The sequence below is a fragment of the Erinaceus europaeus genome, chromosome X (genome assembly GCF_950295315.1).
Source record: "Erinaceus europaeus chromosome X, mEriEur2.1, whole genome shotgun sequence".
In the NCBI taxonomy this organism is placed as follows: domain Eukaryota; kingdom Metazoa; phylum Chordata; class Mammalia; order Eulipotyphla; family Erinaceidae; genus Erinaceus; species Erinaceus europaeus.
This window is the reverse complement of record NC_080185.1, coordinates 121,131,297-121,145,940: the sequence shown is the minus strand read 5'-3', so window position 1 is coordinate 121,145,940 and position 14,644 is coordinate 121,131,297. Positions and strand designations below refer to the sequence as shown.

Here is a 14,644-nt window from a genome sequence, read left to right as displayed (position 1 = left end):
TGACTTCATTTAACCGTAGCTACTTGCTGAAAGATCTATCTCCAAATATAGCCACACTGCTTGAGGGGTAGGGCTTCAGCATATGGATTTAGGGGGAGTGGCACCAAACCCAGTCCATAGCAATGAGACTGGACTACAAAAAAGGTACTTGAGTGGCCAGGGAGGTAGCTGAGTGGTAGAGCATATGACTTGCATTCATGAGGCCCCAGGTTCAATCCCTACTACTGCAGTTATGATGCTGTGCTTCTTTTTCTACATGTGAATAATAAATACATATTTTAACTTTGTTTTTTTTTAAAGGTCTATTTATTTATTAGAAATTGAGTGCAAAAGAGCTGGAGCATCCCTTTGACGTAGGCAGTGCTGGACCTCAAATCCAGCATCTTACATCTGCAAGTCCTAAGTCACCTCCCAGGCTGCAGTAACTTTTAAAAAATAAGATAATTTAATATGAGGGTCGGGTGGTGGTGCAGTGGGTTAAGCGCACGTGGCGCAAAGCACAAGGACCGGCGTAAGGATCCCGGTTCCAGCCCCCGGCTCCCCACCTGCAGGGGAGTCGCTTCACAGGCGGTGAAGCAGATCTGCAGGTGTCTATCTTTCTCTCCCCCTCTCTGTCTTCCCCTCCTCTCTCCATTTCTCTCTGTCCTATCCAACAACGAACATCAACAACGGTAATAATAATGACCACAACGAGGCTACAACAACAACGGCAACAAAAGGGGGAAAAAATGGCCTCCAGGAGCGGTGGATTCATGGTGCAGGCACCGAGCCCAGCAATAACCCTGGAGGAAAAAAAAAAAAAGAGTGCTTAAAAAAAAGATAATTTAATATTAGGACTCTCAGATTCCTCTGAAAAAGAAAAACAACTTATACAAATTAAGTGTCCGTATTATTATTACCTTTTAGTTTTGTATTTTAGCAGTAGGTTAGTTTTAGAATTTTTTTAAATTAAAAGTTAAAAAAAGCTAAATAAATTTATGAAGTGTTAAAAGTCAGGCTAGTCCTTCTAGGGGTAGTGGGCACATAGTGATTGAATGGACGCAGGCAAGGAGGCTTCCGGGCTGCTGCGACGCCTTCTTGACTGCTTGGGGTGCCAATTCAGAGCATGTGATCCATTTGTGACTTTTTACAATCGTTCATCTGTAACTGGTGTACTTTTCCTATGTGTTGTAGGCTATTCAAAAGTAAAATCAGGACCGAGGAGCTAGCTTAGCCTGTTAGAACACTGATCTACATGCCTGAGGCCCCAGAGACCACTGATTCAATCCCCTGCACCATCTTATACCAGAGCTGAGCGGGGCTCTGATTTTCTCTCCTTCTCTCTCTCTCTCTCCCTACTCCCTCCATATATAGTCTACTTCTTTCTCTTAATAAATAAATCAATCTTACATTTTTTTAAAAGTAGAACCAAAGAAAATTAAACTTGTATGTAATGTACTCAAATCCTAGTTAAACTTAACCAACAATCTGGCTCCTCCTCTGTCCCTTACAGTTTTTAAAAGTCACCAGTGGTTCACATCTAATGAGTCAGAACACAGGAAGAAAACTAGCCTTGTATGAGGGGCTGAATACGCTATCTTCCCACAGGCACCAGCAGGAGTGCAGACATAGAAAATTTCTGGCTGACATAACTTGATGCAGTTTTTCTCAGCCTGAGAGCTTAGCAGCTGGAGGCTGTAGAGCTGGGTAACCAGGGAGAGGAGAAAGCTTTAGGGTAAGGGGCAGTGTGGACCCTGGGTCAGAGGCTTAACCAGAGCCCTCTTCAGAGTGGCAGCAGGTTCTAGTGGCTTATGTACTAACTCTGCCATGTTGTTCCAGGAAGCTCTGGCTGCCCTGGGAGAGGCACTGCATCTGTGCAGGTGCCAAGCTGACTGTTGGACCAAACCATCCAGTGGTATGTTTGCCACCCTGACTTCCAGTGTCAGCCCAAGTGGAGCTCAGCTTCCTCAGGACGATTGTGTCTAAGGAGTTGGCATCATGTAACCTTTCAGATGAGAGAGCATCCGGTTTTGCCAGTAGGTTACAAACAGGTCCAGAACACCAGGAGCAAGTTCCATTGCTCCCAGCCGTCATGGTCGGTATTTGATTGTTTGGGGCTTTAAAGGCAGGCGGGTGGTCCGGGAGGTGGTGCAGTGATGGGACTTTGGACTCTCAAGCATGAGGTCCCGAGTTTGATCCCCAGCAGCAGATGTGCCAGAGTGATGTCTGGTTCTTTCTCCTCCTATCTTTCTCATAAATAAATAAAATCTTTTTTTAAAAAAAGGCAGGCAGAACGATAACAGCAGCAGCTAGCTGCAGGTTTTCAAGATATTTTTTATACCTGTGAGTTGAGTGGGCCCCATGGACCAGCGGCAGGTCCATTCTTCCAGCAGTGCTGGTTCTGACAGTGATCATCTTGGGATTCTTGTCTGTCTGCTGACAAGCTCAGCTACCTCTATCTACCACTTATGATTGTGAGGATGCGCTGTGATAACCACCACAGAACATGCTGCTACGAAACCTTTGGGGGAGCTCTGTCATCTCCATGTCTTGTGGCTTTGAAGTGGCTGAGGTTGTTGGAAAGTTCTGATTTGGTGTTTGCCTGGTGTGCACACGTGTGCTGGCAACAGCCCTGTCTCTTGGTGCTTTGCTAAGAGACTCTAGAAGTCTGTGATCACCGAGCCTCTAGGCAGTGATCAGTTTCCAAGTGTCTGGGAATCAAATCCATCATTATCTATTTCTTGGCTTGAGTCTGACTGTCCTTGGCTTACCCTGGATTGGCTTGGAAATACAGTCTTGCAGGCTGGGAGTATGGATCAACCTGCCAACGCCCGTGTCCAGTGGAGAAGCAATTACAGAAGCCAGACCTTCCACCTTCTGTACCCCATAATGATCCTGGGTCCACGCTCCCAGAGGGACAAAGAATAGGAAAGCTTCCATTGGAGGGGATGGGATACGGAGCTCTCGTGGTGGGAATCGTGTGGAATTGTATCCCTTTTAGTCTACGGTCTTGTCGATATTTTTATTTTATAACTAACTAAATAAATAAAAAGAAGTACAGTCTTGGAGTCACCATAGCTGCAGTGCACAGGAGCAGAATCTGCATTTTATGGAGATTGCCCGGTGAATCCTCTACACAAGTCAATGAGTCAGTAAGCAAGCAGTGGCAGAAACAGAGGAGAGCTATCCTCTTATGGAAGCATCTCCCACTAGGGCCCTGAGTGCTGTCATTTCAGATGAACTTCTCTCATTTAGGCTACTTATTATGAAATATCCCTGGCTTGCTTCACTGACACAGCCATTTCGGTTCAAAGCCTTCACGGGAATCTATCTACTTCAGCTATTCCAGCTTAACAGATGGCGAGAGCAGGCTGACTGGGGAGCACTGGGGTGGGGTGGGGGAGTGGATAAGATCAGCCCCTTTGGTGGAAGACTGTAGGGAAACACCCCCTCCAACTGTAGCCCCCCTGGGGCTGGGGAGTGCTGCTGCAGGAATGGGCAGGGAGGAGGAAAAGTTGTTGGAAAGAATCACTGGGATTGAGGGAGGGAGCATTGCTTTAACATACAGATCTCCAGAGACAGAATTATGGGTTGGGCGCCCTTGGTCTAGAGTTCATTCACTCAGGGCTTATGCCATTGCAGCCCCTAGGGGAGAAATGTCTGTATATATACATACATACATACATATATATATATACACACACACACACACACACACATATATATATAAATCTTTTTTTTTGAATAATAATGTGTAGGTCTTATGTCTGTATATTTTTAGATGCAAGTGAGAGAACAAGGCCAAAGCACCACTCTGGCATTTAAAAAAAATATTTTATTTACTTACTTGTTTATTGGATAGAAATAGAAAGAAATTGAGGGTGGAGGTAGAGCATAATGTTTATGCAGAGAGACTCTCGTGCCTGAGGCTCCAAAGTCCCAGGTTCAATCCCCCGTACCACCATAAGCCAGAGCTGAGCAGTGCTCCGGTAAAAATAAATAAATAAAGAAATAAATAAAATTTCCTTTGCATCGAGAGAGAGAGGGGGGATTAAGAGGGAAAGGGGAGATATATAGAGAGAGAGTCATCTGCAGCTCTGCTTCACCACTTAGGAAGCTTGCCCTCTGCAGGTGGTTACCAGGGGCTTGAGTTGGGTTTCTTGTGTGTTGCAGTGCATGCACTCTACCAGGTGTGCCACTTTCTGGCCCCCACCCTGGCATTTACGATGTTCTATTGGCTTTAGTCTTTATTTGTTTTATGATCTGTCATGCCTGGGGCCGCATGCAAGGCTGAACCACCTCTCTGACATAAAAGATTTTTGTCCATTTTTTTCCTATGGTCCTGCCTTCTCTTCCTTTCTTTTTTAAGTTATTTTTTTAACCTTTCTTTGTTGGATAGAGACAGCCAGAAGTCGAGAGGGAAGGGGGTGATAGCGAGGGAGAGACAGAGAGACACCTGCAGCCCTGCTTCACCACTCACAAAGCTTTCCCCCTGCAGGTAGGGACCGGGGGCTTGAACCTGGCTGGGTCCTTGCACACTGTAACAGGTGCGCTCAACCAGGTGCACCACCACCTCGCCCCGCCTTCCTTTCTAAGTCACACTTATACCTATTACTACTTCCAAATAAATGCCTTTCCTTTTTAAAAATTTTTATTTATAAAAAGGAAACACTGACAAAAACCATAGGATAAGAGGGGTACAACTCCACACAGTTCCCACCATCAGAACTCAGTATCCCATCCCCTCCCCTGATAGCTTTCCTATTTATTTACTTATTTATTTATTCCCTTTCGTTGCCCTTGTTTTATTGTTGTTGTTATTGATGTCATCATTGTTGGATAGGACAGAGAGATATGGAGACAGGTGGGGAAGATACAGAGGGGGAAAGAAAGATAGACACCTGCAGATCTGCTTCACCGCTTGTGAAGCTACTCCCCTGCAGGTAGGGAGCCGGGGGCTTGAACTGGGATCCTTACACCAGTCCTTGCACTTTGCACCACCTGCACTTAACCTGCTGCACTACTGCCAGACTCCCGATAGCTTTCCTGTTCTTTATCCCTCTGGGAGTATGGACCCAGGATCACTGTGGGGTGCAGAAGGTGGAAGGTCTGGCTTCTGTCATTGCTTCCTCGCTGAACATGGGCATTGGCAGGTCGATTCATACTCTCAGCCTGTTTCTCTCTTTCCCTAGTGGGGTGAGGTTCTTCCCTTTTTCCCTCTTCTCTCTCTGGGTCCTGATGGCATTGAATTTCAGAGCCTTCTATCTAATTGGATTTTTGTGCAGTTAACAGGCTTCCCAGTGTCACATAGCTATTAGGTAACAGATAGTTGAGTCCATCCCAGACTTGTCTGACTCACAATTCTTTTTTTTAATTTTTATTTATAAAATGGAAATATAGACAAGACCATAGGATAAGAAGGGTACAATTCCATACAACTCCCACCACCAGAACTCCATATCCAATCCCCTCCCTTGATAGCTTTCCTATTCTTTATCCCTCTGGGAGTATAGACCCAGGGTCATTGTGGGGGGCAGAAGGTAGAAGGTCTGGCTTCTGTAATTGCTTCCCCATTGAACATGGGCATTGGCAGGTCAATCCATACTCCCAGCCTGTCTCTCTCTTTCCCTAGTGGGGTAGAGATCTGGTGAAGCGGGGCTCCAGGACACATTGGTGGGGTCGTCTGCTCAGGGAAGTCAGGCTGGCATCATGGTAGCGTCTGGAACCTGGTGGCTGAACAAGAGTTAAGATAGAAAGCAGAGCAAGTTATTGACAACTCATGAACCTAAAGGCAAGAATATTACAGATGAAGATTTGGAGTCTCTGTTTTGGAAAAAGATAGTAGGTCTATTTTAGGTATATTCCAAGGGGCCCATGACCCTACTAGTATTTGCTTGAGCTTGACATCTAGTATGTCTGGAGAGATGGTGTCACAGTTGGAAAAAGGGCTAGAAGCTGGATCAGGGAAGAGAGCAGCTCCCAAATATGGGTATATAAGTATTGTTAGCTGTGAACCCCATCAATCTGATCTGGGGCCCATAGTCAGCACAGCAGCCTGTGTAACCTCTGCATCCCTGTAGGTCTGAGCTCACATTCTGTGGTCATAGCTAGGAACAGTCCAGGCTGCACTAATTTCAAGACCCATCTTCCTCGGGTGATAGGTAGAGTATGTTCTCCAACCTCCCTTTGGAGAATAGAACATTTCCTACCATTGTTGATCTGCACGGAGGGCCAGGTCCCATAGGGGCCCACAGAGGGGTCCATTATGTTGTTCCTGATGGAGATGCCCAGTGACAGTGCAGAGAGGAATCTGTTAGAGGTCTAGGCCCACCATGTCTGTGTGGGAATCCCAGGACTCCCTGTCTAGGGTCCCAGGTGATGGGGTGGGCTGGTAGTGACTAAAGAGTCATCATTAAAGTATGCCCGTCTCTTGCCCTTATTCAGCTTTTGTAGTCCTGACTTTGCCTGACAAGGTTAGCTTTGGAGTGATTGAGGGAGGCACAATAGGAGGTAGGTGAGGAGAGTATCTAGGGCTAAGTAGACACTATCTCATTAGGTACTTTATGGTGTCTTTTTAGGTCTCTCTGTTTGCTTGCTACATTTATTGACTCACTGCAAATTATTGTGCACTTTTTCTTTAAGGTATGTTTTCCCCTAACTTATGGATACATGTACATATACCTTATCTCATGGGTCCTGGTCTATATCTAGGTTTTGAGGTTTGTTAAGAAGTGTACTACCCAAAATAGAATTAAGGAGTCCTATGAGCTAGGAAAGGTCTCACCAGAGTAATGAAGCTGAAGAGTTGACATTCCACACCTGACATCTCTGGACACAGTCTGAAGTGAAACATGCCGAGGTGGTACTGGTTGCATTGATTAGGTTGCGATCAGCAGGTACAATGCCAGTTGGTATGCATTGGAAGAAGCATGCTGGAAAGTGAGCCCCACCCTAAAGGTTTCAGGACTGGGAGAAATATGGGCTTTATAGAGAAAGGGGAAGGTTCCTGCTGTCTTAGGGTTTAAGAAGGCAATAGATAGTTATTGATATAACCAAATTATTTGGCAATTGGGTTAATTTTGAAAATCCCACTGTTAGGATTTGCTGTAGCATATAAAACCTCACCATAATTTATGTCCTTTTATGCTATTTACATGTAGTTGGATCTTATAAAGGAACACCACCAGTTGCTTCTGTTCTCCCTGGTCTAAGCTTTTAGGAGATTTAATATTTCAAAGAACAGTCATTATTAGAAATGTATTAACAATTTGAACCCACTGTTAAAATTCAATCTGCTTGCCAATTTGAAGTCTTAAGTGCCTAGACTGAAGGAACATATGCTCAGAGATATGGTCTATGCATCAAAAAGTTTGAGACATTCGATCCATTCCCTACCCCCTCTTTTTTAATTTTTTATTGATAAAAAGGAAACATTGACAAAACCATAGGATAAGAGGGGTACAACTCCCCCCAATTCCCACCACCAGAACTCCGTGTCCCATCCCCTCCCGATAGCTTTCCTATTTTTTATCGCTTTGGGAGTATGGACCCAGCATCATTGTAGGGTGCAGAGGTGGAAGGTCTGGCTTCTGTAATTGCTTCCCCGCTGAACATGGGTGTTGACAGGTCGATCCATACTCCCAGCCTGTCTCTCTCTTTCCCTAGTGGGGAAGGGCTCTGGGGAAGTGGAGCTCCAGGACACATTGGTGGAGTTGTCTGTCCAGGGAAATCTGGTCGGCATCCTGCTAGCATCTGGAACTTGGTAGTTGAAAAGCCCCCACTCCCCCTTTTTTTTAAGGATAGAGATGGAGAGGGGGAGAGAGTGAGAACCCAGAGTACTGAAGCTGAAGCTTCCTTTAATGTGATGGGGACTGAGTTTGAACCTGGGACATGCACACACACGGCACACTACCCAGGCGAGCTATTTCACTGACCCTGTCTTTGTTCTTTTTTTTTTTAGCCTGTCATACCACAACCTTCCATAAAGAAGCTATGGCTGGGGCCAGGTGGTGGTACACACCCGGGTAAGTGCAAGGACCTTTGTTTGAACCCCTGCTCCCCACCTGCAGAGGGCCATTCCACAAGCAGTAAAATAGGCCTAACCTCTGTTTTTCTCTCTCCCTCTCTATTTCCCTGACCCTCTCAATTTCTCTCTCCTTTTTTTTTTTGTATTTAATAATGATCAACAAAACCATAAGAAAAGAGGGATACAATTTCACACAATTCCCACCACCAGAGTTCCGTATCCCATCCCCTCCCTTGGAAGCTTTCTTATTCTTTTTTTTTTTTTTAGAATTGATTTTCCCTTTTGTTTCCCTTGTTGTTTTTATTGCTGTTGTAGCTATTATTGTTGTTCTTCTTCTTGATGTTGTTATTAGATAGGACAGAGAGAAATGGAAAGAGGAGGGGAAGACAGAGGGGGAGAGAAAGATAGACACCTGCAGACCTGCTTCACCGTCTGAAGCGAACCCCTGCAGATGGAGAGCCGTGGGCCTAAATGAAGCTTTCTTATTCTTTATTCCTCTGGGAGTAGGGACCCAGGATCATTCTGGGGTGCAGAAGGTGGGAGTTCTGGCTTCTATAATTGCTTCTCCGCTGGACATGGGTGTTGGCAGGTCAATCCATACCCCTAGCCTGTTATATCTTTCCCTTGTGGGGCGGGGCTCTGGAGAGGTGGAATTTCAGTACTTATTGGTGAGGTTGTCTGCTCAGGGAAGTCAGGTTGGTGTCATGATAGTATCTGCAACTTGGTGGCTGAAAAACATAAAGTTACAAAATAAAACAAGTTGTTTAAGAATCAGGAACCTAAAAGTAAGATTATAGCAGATGAGATTTGGGATTTTCATTTTGGAAAAAGCTAGGAAGTCTTTTCGGTATATTCCAAGGGGCCCATTACTTTACTGAGTTTGCCTGAGCCTAACAGCTAACATGCAGGTGGGCTAAAAGTATTATCTGGGGAGATGGTGTCAGAGTTGGAAATAGGACTAGAAAGCTGGATCAGGGCAGAGGGTAGCTCTCAAATATAGAGAAAAGTATATAAATATTGTTAACTGTAAACCCCATCGATTTGATCTGGGGCCCATATTCAACCCAGGAGCCTGTGTGACCTCTGCATCCCTGTAGGTCTGAGCTTGTATTCTGTGGTCATAGCTAGGAACATTCTAGGCTGCACTCATTTAAGGACCCATCTTCCTTGAGTGGCAGAGTATGTTGACCCAACTTCCCTTCGGAGAATGGGGCAGTATCTACCAATGCTGACTCAGATTGAGGGCAAGTTCCTGTAGAGAAGCATAAGAGGGTCCACTATGTTGTTCTTGATGGAGATGACCAGTGACAGGGGAGAGAGGGATCTGTTAGAGGTCTAGGCTCATTCCCTGACTAGGGCCCCGATGATGGGGTGGCCTGGTAGTGACCAAAAGAGCCATCATTAAAGTATGCTGGTCTCTTGCCCTTATCCAGCTTTTGTAGTCCTTTCTTTATCTGACAAGGTTAGCCTTAGAGTGATTGAGGGAAGTGAAATAGGAAGTGGGTGAGGAGAGCATCTAGGTCTAAGTAGATGCTATTTGACTAAGTACTTTATGGTGTCTTTCTTTTAGGTCTTTCTACTTGCTTGCTGCACTTATTGAGTCACTGAAAACTATTGTTCACTTTTACTTTAAGGCGTATATTTCCCCCTAACGTATGGATACATCCTCGTGTCAAAGAGTCATCTTTCTGGGAGGGGGCAGATTTTGTTTCTATACATCAGCAACCCAGAGCTATGATGCTGATCCTAGAGGGGTGGAAAACTCTCTTGGATCACTGAGAATTTCTGGTTGCTTTGGCATTGAAGGAGTTTCTCCAAGGGAAAGGAACAGGCACATTTTGCTCCTGCCCTCTAAAATCTTATTTTGTTTCAAGAAATCCCTAGAAAGAATATACACCCATTTAATACAGCAATGCTAACTAGTGATAGTAGCAAGAACAGGGCACCATCTGGTGCGTTTGAATAATTGTCAAGGTTGGGTTTTCTCTAAATGCTGCTTATTGCTCAGTCCACCCATACTCGGTTACTAAAACTAGAAGTCATCTGGTGGTGACGTGTTGGCATTACAGGCGTAGACTTGCGTGTTCATCTCTTCCCCTTGGGCTCAGTTTGGGTATCCCAGTGCCACCACACTTGACCTCTCTCTGTGTTTGGTTGCCTGTTGTGGTTACCGTAGACTTGTTTCCATAATTACTCACTGGGAATTTTGTCATCTGGCGTTGAGAGTATATGCAAATTCCAAAATGATGTGTGGAGATGTGGAAGGCAAATCCTACCTTTTACAGAGCTACATTACAATGTTTATCTCATGTGTATTTTTTTTTTTTTTTTACCTCCAGGGTTATTGCCAGGGCTCGGTGCCTGTACCATGAGTCATTTTTTTCCCCTTTTGTTGCCCTTGTTTTTTTTTTATCATTGTTGTGGTTATTATTATTGTTGTTGTTGTTGCCGTTGTTGGATAGGACAGAGAGAAATGGAGAGAGGAAGGGGAAGACAGAGGGGGAGAGAAAGATAGATACTTGCAGATCTGCTTCACCGCCTGTGAAGCGACTCCCCTGCAGGTGGGGAGCTGGGACTCGAACCAGGATCCTTGGGCCAGTCCTTGCACTTTGTGCCGTGTTTGCTTAACCCGCTGCGCTACCACCCGACTCCCATCTCATCTGTATTTTACAATATGCATAACATTCTACTGTCATCGTGGACGTATTACCTACCTACATATATGACTTTTCCTGTGGTATTTTTAACTCTTCTTACCAGCATTGTGTTTCTATCCGTTCACTTGATAAGAATGCCCTCATCCTCATCAGTTCATGTTGCGTGTGTTAGATGAACCAGTGGCCGTGAAAAGATAAGGCACATTATGGGAACTGAGAGACACACTCGCTGCTCTTGGGAAGTCCGCTGTTTGGAATGGAGTTGATGGTAGTGGTAGTGATTTGGGGAGAGTTGGCGATAGTGGTGGTGATGTTGATGATGGTGATGGTGGCGATGATAATATTGATGATCATGCTGAGGACAACGATGCTGATGGCCATGAGAGAGGAGAAGAATGCCTTATTGATTGTTGGCATTCAGACAAAACGAGAATCCAGTGCCCCTCCTCTCTCCTTGCTATCGGGCAATGCGACATCTTCTCTTCACTTCTCTGCTTGTTCTTCCCACTTGGAGTAGCACTGAAGAATCCCTGTCTAGTCCTCTTCAGCGCACACCATAAGTGTCAGCTTCCAAGGAGCTGAGCCTTGGGTACGGGAGGCTTCTCTAGGCCCTTGCCACTCTTCTGTATTATGGTCCTCAGCACTCCTCAAGCTGTGAAAGCTGTGAGTCATGCCTCCCATATGGTGGGATTCCCGCCCCTCCTCTCCATCCACATGCCTGCCCAGCCATCTGCTGCCATTCTCAAGGTTATGGAGCAAGAGATGCCACAGGGATGGGAAAGGAAAGCACCAGGGAGAGGAGCGCTGTTTTATAAATAAAACTGAAAAAAAAAAAAGGATGCATTTTCCTATTACAAGAGTCATTTGTATTCATTACAGGGAAATCAAAAAATGGAGCACAAAAGTAAGACAAACAAAACCAGTCTCCCACAGAGCTTCATTGATCACTCTCTCCGCCAGCATGTATGATTGTCCAAACCTACATCTCTGTAGCTAGCTAGCAAATAAGACCGGTCGTTGCCACATTACCTTGTAACCTGCTTTTACAAATGGAATCATGAACATTCCCCATGCCTGCCTGTAAATATACTCCCTCCCATTTCTGATGCTTAAGGAATCTTTTCCTTTGCAAGGTGTTATTTCAGTTGCTGCAGTTTATATACAAAAATAGGTACGCTTGTCTCTGCACATCCATGGGAAGGAATTCCCTCAGCCCCATCTAACATTCAAGCCATCCCCACATCTTTGCTTTATAAACAAGGCTGTGAGAAATGTCCATGGAGGCAACTCTTGGCAAGTCCCAGTCATTTTAGAGTGACTACATGGACTGCTCTCTCTTGGGTCTGCTCTCCATCCCTCTTTGTCTGGTGCTGCTGTGGCCCAAATCAGTGTGCTCCCTGGCCCTCAGGCAATGGGAAGCACCAGCAGGCTGTTATAGGAGGGGCTGGGCGAGCAAGCGGGGTGAGCGAGATATTCCTGCACCTTCTCAGCCCCTGCCTCCGGGTGTCGTGTGGGTTGTCCCTGGCTGCACTCTGCTGTGGACGATGGTTGTGGTGCATGGGCAGCCTGGCCCAGAGCTCACTTCAGAAGGACTTGCTCACCCCTGAGGTCCCTCACAGTTCCTTGTTGGTTTCCATTAGCCCTGGCCAGCTCCTCATGGGGCGCGAGCGCTTCCACACTACGATCATCCTCTCTGGCATTATGCTATTCCACTGCAGAATACTGTGCTCCAGTATGGTTCCGTAGCCCCCATGTCCACTTGGTCGATTCCAAATTATATTCCTCCATGAGGATCATTTCTGGAACCATCCGTTCCACCCCGGTTCCATGGCTGCCAGACCTTAGCAACATCGCCTCGCCAGATATTCGTCGGGATGCAGCATCATCTAAGTTCATTTCCCATGTCTACGCTCGACCGGACCTGCCAATATACGCGGATATCTTCGCCCACCCTGTCCAACGCTTGACGTCTCGTCACCCAGTCTGGTCCCCTATGCCTACACTGAACTTCTCTGTTCCAGACTCTTGGAAACAGAGTTGGCAGTCAGCTGAGGTAAAGAACAAACACCTCATCACAGACCCCTGCGAGCGTCAACCCGGCTTTGACCTAGCACGTTATGATTGGGCCCTCCTCAATCGCTATCGAACAGGCAGGCCATGGCCGGTGCGCCGCTATGTTCCATTGCTGGGGAGCCAGAGACAACCCGAACTGCCCCTGCAGCTACAGACAGACTATGACCCACATAGTCAACGACTGCCACCTCTCCAGATTCAAAGGAGGTCTGGAAACTTGACATCAGGCTCAACCTGACGCTGTTGACTGGCTACGGAAGGAGGGCAAACGCTAGAAGAAAGAAGCCCTGCCCTTGCTCTGACAGAGAGTTCTTCATTAAGCCCTTCTCACTTCTTGGTAGAGGTGTGCCATCTGCATCCCCCATAGGAGCTGGGGCGGTAGGAACACACTCCTGTTCCTGGCACGTTCTTCCTCCCTACCTGCCTGCACTGGCAGCCTGGATGGATGGGCTAGGAAGGACAAGAATTGCCTTTTTGGGAGTCGGGCGGTAGCGCAGTGGGTTAAGCGCAGGTGGCGCAAAGCGCAAGGACTGGCGCAAGAATCCCGGTTGGAGCCCCCGGCTCCCCACCTGCAGGGGAGTCACTTCACAAGCGGTGAAGCAGGTCTGCAGGTGTCTGTCTTTCTCTCCCCCTCTCTGTCTTCCCCTCTTTTCTCCATTTCTCTCTGTCCTAACAATGATGACATCAGTAACAACAACAATAATAATAACTACAACAACAATGAAAAACAACAAGGGCAACAAAGGGGAAAATAAGTAAATTAAAAATTGCCTTTTCTCCTTTGACTTGAGCACCACTGACCACTGAGCAGCCCCCTCCTCTTTGTTTCCCTTCCTCCCTCCGTTGCTCCCTTTCTCCTGATCTCTTTATGCCTCCTGTGGGGAATCTCTCAACCTACAACTGAGGTCCTCTGGTAAGAGGCACAAAAAGCAGGAAGGAGAGCTAGAAGCCCTTCTACCTGGAGCTTGGACACCCCCCCACCAAGGTCTGACTGCCTTCATCTTGTTTTTAAGGCCCCTCTTGCCCAGAGTCCCTGTGAGCTGGGAAAGACTGGGGTCGGTCCTTAGCATTTTACCACTTGACTTTGTAGTGAAGTTTGTTTCTTGAATTCTCTCTGTACTTTAGTCTCTCTCTCACTCTCTCTCCCTCTCCTTTCCCACTCCTTCCCTCACTCTCTCCCCTTCCCTCCCCCTCTCCCTCTTTCTCTCTCTCCCAGAGCATTGCTCTGCCCTGGTTTATGATGGTGCTGGGGACTGAGCCTGGGAACTCAGAGCCTCAGGCAGGAAAGTCAGCATGAACGCCGTCTCTCCAGAGGTTTTTCATGCTTCGATTCAACCACTTGTTCCCTGCAGTTCATAACAGTGTCTGTCCCATTTCATTTTTGATGAAATTGCTGATGAGAATACTCAAGAATGATTAGATTTTTTTAAAAAATAATTATTTATTTATTTATTGATTGATTGCCTCTAGGGTTATCACTCAGTGCCTGCTCTACGAATCCACTGCACCTGGAGCCCATTTTTTCACATTTTGTTGACCTTGTTGTTATTGTTGCCATTGCAGTTGTTGTTGTTGGACAGGACAGAGAGAAATGGAGAGAGGAGAGGAAGACAGAGAGGGGGAGAGAAAGATAGACACCTGTAGACCTGCTTTATCATCTGTGAAGTGACTCCCCTGCAGGTGGGGAGCCGGGGGCTCGAACCGGGATCCTTAAGCCTGTTCTTGCACTTTGTGCCACCTGCGCTTAACCTGCTGCGCTACCGCCCGATCCCCCTTTCTTTATTTCTTGCTTCATTTAAAACTATTTTTATTAATTTTAATTATCTTTATTTATTTATTGGCTAGACACAGCCAGAAATCAAGAAGGAAGAGGGAAATAGGGAGAGACACATGCAGCCCTGCTTCACCA

At 46.3% G+C, this 14,644-nt stretch overlaps 1 long non-coding RNA gene across 1 annotated transcript in view; it reads left to right on the top strand.

Annotated features, from left to right (window-relative positions):
* Positions 1–14,644, top strand: part of LOC132535797 (uncharacterized) — a 92,625-nt gene that overhangs the window by 65,837 nt on the left and 12,144 nt on the right. The window contains exon 6 of the long non-coding RNA XR_009547509.1: positions 7,940–8,003. This is a non-coding gene — a long non-coding RNA (uncharacterized LOC132535797). The remainder of the gene's footprint in view (positions 1–7,939; positions 8,004–14,644) is intronic.